General features: G+C 49.9%; 1 non-coding gene and 2 pseudogenes across 1 annotated transcript; all 3 read right to left on the reverse strand.

Moving 5' to 3' along the window:
- LOC148299512 (large subunit ribosomal RNA) overlaps window positions 1-873 on the reverse strand; it is a 4,078-nt pseudogene extending 3,205 nt beyond the window's left edge.
- A 338-nt stretch (window positions 874-1,211) lies between these two features.
- LOC148299513 (5.8S ribosomal RNA) lies at window positions 1,212-1,373 on the reverse strand (annotated as a pseudogene).
- A 359-nt stretch (window positions 1,374-1,732) lies between these two features.
- Window positions 1,733-3,672, reverse strand: LOC148299514 (small subunit ribosomal RNA). The gene has a single exon (XR_015839067.1). It is a non-coding gene; the product is annotated as a small subunit ribosomal RNA (ribosomal RNA).
- Window positions 3,673-7,500: the final 3,828 nt, after the last annotated feature.

Here is a 7,500-nt window from a genome sequence, read left to right on the forward strand (position 1 = left end):
GCGTCCCGTCCGAGAGCGCGCCACTAACCGCCGGCAACCGAAAAGCGACGCCCGCGACGCACTAGACGCCGGGGGCCGCGATAAGGAAGCGGCTGTGACGCGACGGACGCCCTCACAGGTGGGGCGGACGCGATCCTCGTTCTCTACCGTCGCTCGTCAAATGTTCGACCGGCCCCGGCCGTGGACGCCGCGGCTCCGCCCCGCATAGCGAGACGGGACAACCGCACGGCGCATTCGACCGGGGCGCGACGGGTCGCGGTGTTATACTGAGGGAGAAGTGCACGCGCTCCGGGGGCCCGGCTGCGCACCCGGACACCCGCCGCCCCGACACGAGTGCCGAGGGCGAAGGTGTGCACCGAGACGCGGGCCCCGACGGAAGACGCGATGAATCTCCCCGTTCGCTCGTTTGAGTTCCACAGGTTTACCCCTGAACGGTTTCACGTACTCTTTAACTCTCTCTTCAAAGTTCTTTTCAACTTTCCCTCACGGTACTTGTTCGCTATCGGTCTCGTGGTAGTATTTAGCCTTAGATGGAGTTTACCACCCACTTAGGGCTGCACTCTCAAGCAACCCGACTCTGGGGAGAGAGACCGTCGCGGCCGGCTACCGTCGCTACGGGCCTGGCACCCTCTGCGGGTAAGCGGGCCCCGTTCAAGATGAACTTGGACAGGCAGCCGTGACTAATGACCGCGCGTGTATATATTACTCTCCTCCCTAACGCTACATTTCCCGGCGGCCCGCCTGGGCCGCAGGATTCAGCGCTGGGCTCTTCCCGTTTCGCTCGCCGCTACTCGGGGAATCCTCGTTAGTTTCTTTTCCTCCGCTTACTGATATGCTTAAGTTCGGCGGGTGATCTCTCCTGATTTGAGGTCGACGACAGAAAGATAATTTTTATATTATATATAAATAATACAGACAGACAGAGGCGCGCGGCGGCGGGACCGCGTCGAGGGCGCGAGGATCGCCCCGCGAAGATCGCAAAAGGATCGATCGCGGTTTCACAGCGTCGTCGCTAGCCCCCGGACACGCGTTAGCGTCCCGGCCGCGCGCTCGAAATTCGTCACACATTTGACCGGACGCCCGCGCGCGCGCCGACCGCCGGAGCGGGTCGGGCGGCGCGGGCGACGCCGGCAGCGCGCTCGCCGGGGCCCCCCCCCCCTCGCGGACGAGGGTGAGAGACTCCGCGGCGAAGTCTGGTCGCATTGCGTGCGCGACCCTCAAACAGGAGTGGTCCGTGGACAAACTACGTCTTGCTCGGACCGCAATGTGCGTTCGAAATGTCGATGCTCATGTGTCCTGCAGTTCACACTCTGACGCGCATTTAGCTGCGTTCTTCATCGACCCACGAGCCGAGTGATCCGCCGTTCAGGGTAATAATTGTACAATTTTAAAATTGTCATTCGTTCACTTGTTTATCCGTCGCGTTTTGGGTGTTCGCGCGAGCGCAAACTGACCTTAGAAGATCAAAACAACAAAAAATAGCAACCTTAATGGTGATGCGCGCGCGCACACGCACACGCGCATCACTAAATCGCGACCGGACGCGGGCGCGGTCCCCCGACCCGTCAGGATCGAGAGAGCCGTCCCGCGACGCCGGCGGGTCCGCGGTTCGCGGCGGCGCCCTAGGGCGATCTCCGCCGCAGCGATGTCGGGCTCTCGGCCGCGCATCGTGATTCGTGTATTTTACATACAAGTATGTATATATATATTACAAAATATATTATTACACAGGAAATGATCCTTCCGCAGGTTCACCTACGGAAACCTTGTTACGACTTTTACTTCCTCTAAATGATCAAATTCGGTCAAACTTTCCGACGCGTCGGACGCCCGAGACGAGCTTCCGCGCACCAGTCCGAAGACCTCACCAAATCATCCATCGGTAGTAGCGACGGGCGGTGTGTACAAAGGGCAGGGACGCAATCAACGCGAGCTGGTGACTCGCTTTTACTAGGAATTCCTCGTTCATGGGGGAGAATTGCAAACCCCAATCCCTATCACGAAGGGGTTTCATCGGGTTACCCGGGCCGTTAGGCCAAGGAGGACACGCTGATCCCTTCAGTGTAGCGCGCGTGCGGCCCAGGACATCTAAGGGCATCACAGACCTGCTATTGCTCAATCTCGTGCGGCTATATATACCGCCGGTCCCTCTAAGAAGATTTTCATTGTACGCCGGTAGTGAAGACCGCGAGACGCACGCACGCGACGCGAGCGCCGCGGAACGCGCGCACGCGGACCCTCGTGATACCGGTTGCACGTCTATTTAATAGGCTAGAGTTACGTTCGTTACCGGAATTAACCTGACAAATCGCTCCACCAACTAAGAGCGGCCATGCACCACCACCCACCGAATCGAGAAAGAGCTGTTAATCCGTCAATCCTTCCAGTGTCCGGGCCTGGTGAGTTTTCCCGTGTTGAGTCGAATTAAGCCGCAGGCTCCACTCCTGGTGGTGCCCTTCCGTCAATTCCTTTAAGTTTCAGCTTTGCAACCATACTCCCCCCGGAGCCCGAAAGCTTTGGTTTCCCGGGAGCTGCCCACCGGGTTAAAATTATGAAACTTCGGCGGATCGCTGGCTGGCATCATTTATGGTTAGAACTACAGCGGTATCTAATCGCCTTCGAACCTCTAACTTTCGTTCTTGATTAATGAAAACACCTTTGGCAAATGCTTTCGCTTTAGTCCGTCTTGCGACGATCCAAGAATTTCACCTCTAACGTCGCAATACGAATGCCCCCAGTTGTCCCTATTAATCATTACCTCTGGTATCAGAAAGCCAACAAAACAGAACCGAGGTCCTATTCTATTATTCCATGCGTACAATATTCAGGCAAGTGTTAGCCCGCTTTGAGCACTCTAATTTGTTCAAAGTAAACAGCCGCGACGGCCCGCCTCGGCGCGCGGCCGACCGTGAGGACGACCGCGACACACCGGCGGTGGACGCACCGGCGAGAAGCCCCGCAGACGTGCCTGTCGTACCGCATTCGGTAGACCGACACCGCAGGACACAATTTCAACTACGAGCTTTTTAACCGCAACAACTTTAGTATATGCTATTGGAGCTGGAATTACCGCGGCTGCTGGCACCAGACTTGCCCTCCAATGGATCCTCGTTAAAGGATTTAAAGTGTAATCATTCCGATCACGAGGCCTCGGACGAGTCCCGTATCGTTATTTTTCGTCACTACCTCCCCGTGCCGGGAGTGGGTAATTTGCGCGCCTGCTGCCTTCCGTGGATGTGGTAGCCGTTTCTCAGGCTCCCTCTCCGGAATCGAACCCTGATTCCCCGTTACCCGTGACAACCATGGTAGTCGCATAAACTACCATCGACAGTTGATAAGGCAGACATTTGAAAGATGCGTCGCCGGTGCTAGACCGTGCGATCAGCTCAAAGTTATCTAGAGTCATCTCGAATGGCGACGGACGGGGCGCGAACCCCGCCGCCGATTGGTTTTTGATCTAATAAAAGCATCCCTCCCGTTGCCGGTCAGGACCTCGTTTGCATGTATTAGCTCTAGAATTGCCACAGTTATCCAAGTAACCGTGTACGATCTAAGGAACCAAAACTGATATATTGAGCCATTCGCGGTTTCACCTTAATTCGGCTTTTACTGAGACTTGCATGGCTTAGTCTTTGAGACAAGCATATGATTACTGGCAGGATCAACCAGGGAGCTGTTCTTCGGGTTAGCTGCGTAACCGAGAGACACTGCTCGGACACGGCGTGTTCGCGCGCGGCGGAGTCACCCGCCGCGCCACGCTCTGTGACACTCACACTCCGTCGATAAAAGAACAATTTGCTCATTATCGGGCATGTGTATTGTTGTTACTCTGCCTTGCCGCTGCGGTGGTTCTCTTGCTCGAAGAGCCGAGCGGGGAGAGCAGGCGGGGATCGATCACACGGAGTGCGTCGTCGTCGCCTAAATTATGAATTCCCATTCGTAAAACGCGTACGCCGTGAGCCGTGAGGCAACGGTGTGGCCGGGGAGTTACCTCCTCCGACCGTACTCTTTTTCATTTCTTGGTCAAGTTCTACTCGCGCGGAACTCCAGAGATGAGACACGGGCGCCGGCGAAGCCAGAAGGCGAACGCCGCGTCGAGTTTCGCAAATGTACCGCCGACGCGACCGACAGATGGGCCGCCGCGGTTTGCGAACGCTGTGCAAATCAGCGCGCCACTACGGACGCGCATACAGTACCGCGGCGGCCCGGTCTCGCCGGCCCCGGCCCCGAGAGCGACTAGACCGAGGCGGGTGCGCGGATTCGGGCTTAGCGTAACTCCCGCGCGGGGTACGGCGAGTGATCGAGTCCAGATGGTCGGCGCGCATAATTTTTTTCACTTCTCTCTACACGATTTTCGTTTCGATAGCGGATACACGTTACGAATATATATACATATTTTTTACACGTCGATGCGTGTACACGCAGATATATATATTTTTTTAAAAAGTATTCATCCTCTTCTTCTTCTTCTCCTTCTCCTTATCATTATAATCATTGTTATCATTATTATCGTAACTATCATGATTATTAGTTTTGTTATTATTATTATTATTATTATTATTATTATTATTATTATTATCCTTCTTCTTCTTCTTCTTCTTCTTCTTCTATTCTTCGTCGTCTACTTTTCGTCTTAATCGTCTTCTTCTTCTATTCTATTCTATTCTTCTTCGACTTCCTCTTCTTCCTCTTCTTCTTCTTGCTCTTGTTCTTCTTCTTCTTCTTCTTCTTTTTCTTCTTCTTACGAAATTATTATTATTTTAACTATTACTACTATTGTTATGATAACTCTTCTTCTTCTTCTTCTCCTTCTTCTTCTTCTTCTTCTTCTTCTTCTTCCTCTTATTATTCAGTATTGTCATAACTATTATGATTATTAGTTTTGTTATTATTATTATTATTATTCTTCTTCTTCTTCTTCTACTTTTCTCCTACTTCTTCTTCTTCTTCTTCTTCTTCTATTCTTCGTGGTCCTATACCTCTTCTTCGACTTCCTCTTCTTCCTCTTCTTCTTCTTGCTCTTGTTCTTCTTCTTCTTCTTTTTCTTCATCTTACGAAATTATTATTATTATTATTACTATTACTACTATTATTATGATAACTATTCTTCTTCTTCTTCTTCTTCCTCTTCTTCTTCTTCTTCTTCTTCTTATTATTATAATCATTGTTATCAGTATTATCATAACTATTATGATTATTAGTTTTGTTATCATTATTATTATTATTCTTCTTCTTCTTCTTCTACTACTTTTCTTCTACTTCTTCTTCCTCTCCATCTTCATCATATATATATATATATATATATATATATATATATATATATATATATATATATATATATATATATATTCGCGATTGCCGCGCGTCGGCGTCGCTTGACCGCGTTCAGAGCTCGATCCGGGCCTTGTCCGACGAGCCATCGAGAGGGTCGAATTAATGTCAGACGGCGAGGCATTTGGCAACCTTAAGCTGATCATAGCTACTCCCGCCGTTCACCCTTCCTTGTGTTATATTATGTATTAATAACTCCTCGTATAATATTATATATTAACTCCCACTCGTAGTACCCGCGCAGTGTGGGGTACGCGCGGCCGCTTGACCGCGTCACGAGCTCGATCCGGGCCATTCCCGACGAGCCATCGAGAGGGTCGAATTAATGTCAGACGGCGAGGCATTTGGCAACCTTAAGCTGATCATAGCTACTCCCGCCGTTCACCCTTCCTTGTGTTATATTATATATTAATAACTCCTCGTATAATATTATATATTAACTCCCACTCGTAGTACCCGCGCAGTGTGGGGTACGCGCGGCCGCTTGACCGCGTCGCGAGCTCGATCCGGGCCATTCCCGACGAGCCATCGAGAGGGTCGAATTAATGTCAGACGGCGAGGCATTCGGCAACCTTAGGCCGATCATAGCTACTCCCGCGGTTCACCCTTCTCATTAATAACCTTATATTGATTAATTAATTTATTCAATTAATAATATTATCTATTGTAAATAATCCATCACTCCGACTCTCTGTTATCTCTCACATGAATAAACAATCACTCGTACTCCCCGACGAATGTCAGACGGCGAGGCATTAAGCCGTTCATAGCTACTCCCGCCGTTCACCCCTCCTTATATAATATTTTATATATATATATATATATATATATATATATATATATATATATATATATATATATATATATATATATATATATATACATTATCTAAACGAACAAACACTCCGACTCGTAGTACTCGCGCAGCGTAGGGTACTCGCGATTGCCGCGCGTCGGCGTCGCTTGACCGCGTTCAGAGCTCGATCCGGGCCTTGTCCGACGTGCCATCGAGAGGGTCGAATTAATGTCAGACGGCGAGGCATTTGGCAACCTTAAGCTGATCATAGCTACTCCCGCCGTTCACCCTTCTTTGTGTTATATTATGTATTAATAACTCCTCGTATAATATTATATATTAACTCCCACTCGTAGTACCCGCGCAGTGTGGGGTACGCGCGGCCGCTTGACCGCGTCGCGAGCTCGATCCGGGCCATTCCCGACGAGCCATCGAGAGGGTCGAATTAATGTCAGACGGCGAGGCATTTGGCAACCTTAAGCTGATCATAGCTACTCCCGCCGTTCACCCTTCCTTGTGTTATATTATGTATTAATATCCTCGTATAATATTATATATTAACTCCCACTCGTAGTACCCGCGCAGTGTGGGGTACGCGCGGCCGCTTGACCGCGTCGCGAGCTCGATCCGGGCCATTCCCGACGAGCCATCGAGAGGGTCGAATTAATGTCAGACGGCGAGGCATTCGGCAACCTTAGGCCGATCATAGCTACTCCCGCGGTTCACCCTTCTCATTAATAACCTTATATTGATTAATTAATTTATTCAATTAATAATATTATCTATTGTAAATAATCCATCACTCCGACTCTCTGTTATCTCTCACATGAATAAACAATCACTCGTACTCCCCGACGAATGTCAGACGGCGAGGCATTAAGCCGTTCATAGCTACTCCCGCCGTTCACCCCTCCTTATATAATATTTTATATATATATATATATATATATATATATATATATATATATATATATATATATATATATATATATATATATATATATATACATTATCTAAACGAACAAACACTCCGACTCGTAGTACTCGCGCAGCGTAGGGTACTCGCGATTGCCGCGCGTCGGCGTCGCTTGACCGCGTTCAGAGCTCGATCCGGGCCTTGTCCGACGTGCCATCGAGAGGGTCGAATTAATGTCAGACGGCGAGGCATTTGGCAACCTTAAGCTGATCATAGCTACTCCCGCCGTTCACCCTTCCTTGTGTTATATTATGTATTAATAACTCCTCGTATAATATTATATATTAACTCCCACTCGTAGTACCCGCGCAGTGTGGGGTACGCGCGGCCGCTTGACCGCGTCGCGAGCTCGATCCGGGCCATTCCCGACGAGCCATCGAGAGGGTCGAATTAATGT

The sequence above is a fragment of the Brachycentrus maculatus genome, unplaced genomic scaffold (assembly GCF_059751285.1).
Source record: "Brachycentrus maculatus isolate JH-2025_06_01 unplaced genomic scaffold, ASM5975128v1 h1tg001109l, whole genome shotgun sequence".
NCBI lineage: Eukaryota > Metazoa > Arthropoda > Insecta > Trichoptera > Brachycentridae > Brachycentrus > Brachycentrus maculatus.